Genomic DNA, 2,189 nt, shown 5'->3' on the forward strand with positions numbered 1-2,189 from the left:
CTTAACGAACTGAGCCACCCAGGCGCCCCATGTCTCCATTTTTTCTTAATCAAGAAATGGAAGAGAACTATCCTCAACCCATGGAATTGCCATGTTATCTTTGTAAAAAATCAGTTGGCCATAAATGTGAGGTTTATTTTGTATTCTAACTTCACCTGTTGTGGGTAAGAGAAGATACTTTGTATGATAAGTATCTTTTTAAGTCTTTGAGACCTAATTTGTGACTTAACATATGGTCTATTCATTATAAGGAGTAAGGTATTCAAGTTTCCAACTGTCATCGTACAACTGTCTCTTTCTGAGTTTCTGCCAATGTTTGCTTCCTATATTTTGACAGTCTGTTATTATATGTTTAAATGTATATAATTGTTGTATTTTGTTGTATTGAATCTTTTGTTAATATGTAATGTGCTCCTTTGGTTTTTGTAAACTTTTTTTATTTAAAGGCTATTTTGTCTGATATCTCTATGCCAGCCCTGCTCTCTTTTGGTTACTATTTGCATGGACTGTCTTTTCTCATCTTTTTAAAATTTTAATCTATTTTTATCTTTTTATCTAAAGTGAGTGTCTTCGGGCCAGCATATGGTTGGATCATGTGTTTTGATCCGCTATTCTGATTTCTTTCTTTTGATTGGAAAGTTTAATCCATTTATATTTAAGGCAATTGTTGAAAAGAGGGACTGGCTTCTGTCATTTTCTTCTGGAAATTGCTTCAACAGAAAGGTGAGGGACTTGCAACAGTAGGTAGGGTGTGCAACGATGGCTGTCCACGTCTGGGTCTGCAATCTCATGATTAGAAGCAGTAACCAATGATCAAAGCACCAATGCCTGCTATCTGCGGGACAAAATCCTTATTGCCAGTCTTGGTTCTCTCAAGCTGCTTGCAAGCTGCTCCAAACTGCCATGTGGGGAGGGGGTGGAAGATGGGTAGCTGCTATTATGCTAAGAGCTGAAATTCACTGAAATTCACTATGATTTACCCTTCAAGTCTTCCCCTGGAAGTTACAAGTCTTCCATACTCTCCAGAGCTCCAAAAACAGTTTTGCCAGACAGATTCTGCCAGCACACTGCTATTGTGTGGGAGGCAAGATAGATTCCTGGTGCTTCCTAACTCCACAATCTTCCCAGAATTCTAAGAAAGGCAGTTTTACAAAGATTGTTTTATGCAATCTTATTATTTTTTTTTTTAGATCATTTGAGAGAAGAAATGAGGAAAATATATTTATACATTCTAATTTGCACACATGTATCTTTTCTGGTACTCTTTATTTTGTGATGTGGATTCAAGTGACTGAATGATATTGTATTTCAGCTTGAAGGACTTTCTTATGTGTTGTGTCAGGTCTGCTAGTAACACACTTGCTGAAAACATTTTTTTTTTTCTTTCTTAAAGTCTGGGAATGTCTATTTCAACTTTATTTTTGAAGGATTATTTTTCTGGATAAAGGCTCCATCTTTGTTAGTGTTTTTTTTTTTCTTTCAGTACTTTAAATATAGCATCCCACTGTCTTTTGGCTTTTTCTGTTTCTTATGAGAAGTCAGCTGTGAATTTTGTTTTTTTCTTTGTACATATTAGTTGAATTTGTCTTGCTGATTTCAAAACTTCCTCTGTCTTTTGGCATTCAACAATTTGACTATGATATGTGTAACTATGGATCACTTTGTATTTGCTTGAGGCTCACTGAACTTTTATCTGGATATTAATATTTTTTATTCAAATCATGAATTTTTTGGCTATTATTTCTTCAAATATTTTTCTGACCCTTTTTCTCCTCTCCTTCTGGGACTCTAATCGTGTGTATGTTTGTATTCTTGATGGTATCCCACGGGTCTCTGAGGCTCTCAGCTCATTTTCTTTATCGTTTTTTCCCCTCAGTTCTTTGGATTAGATCATTTCTGTTGATCTGTTTTCAAGTTTCTTAATCATTTTTGTAGTCACCTCAAATCTATGGTTGCATCACTTTAGTGAATTTCTCACTTTGGTTATTGTACTTTTCAACTCCCCGATTTCTACGATTTCTACGTGGTTTGTTTTTATAATTTCAGTTTTTAAGTTGAGACTCTATTTTAGATAATACATTGTTACCATGTTTTCCTATAGTTCTTTAAAAATGTTTTGTTGTTGTTGTTGTTGTTGTTCTGTGAACATATTTATAATGGTTGTGTAGCAGGATTCCTGCACAGAGGGT

This window comes from Panthera pardus, unplaced genomic scaffold (genome assembly GCF_024362965.1).
Source record: "Panthera pardus isolate Hobbes unplaced genomic scaffold, ASM2436296v1 HiC_scaffold_16, whole genome shotgun sequence".
Classification (NCBI taxonomy): domain Eukaryota; kingdom Metazoa; phylum Chordata; class Mammalia; order Carnivora; family Felidae; genus Panthera; species Panthera pardus.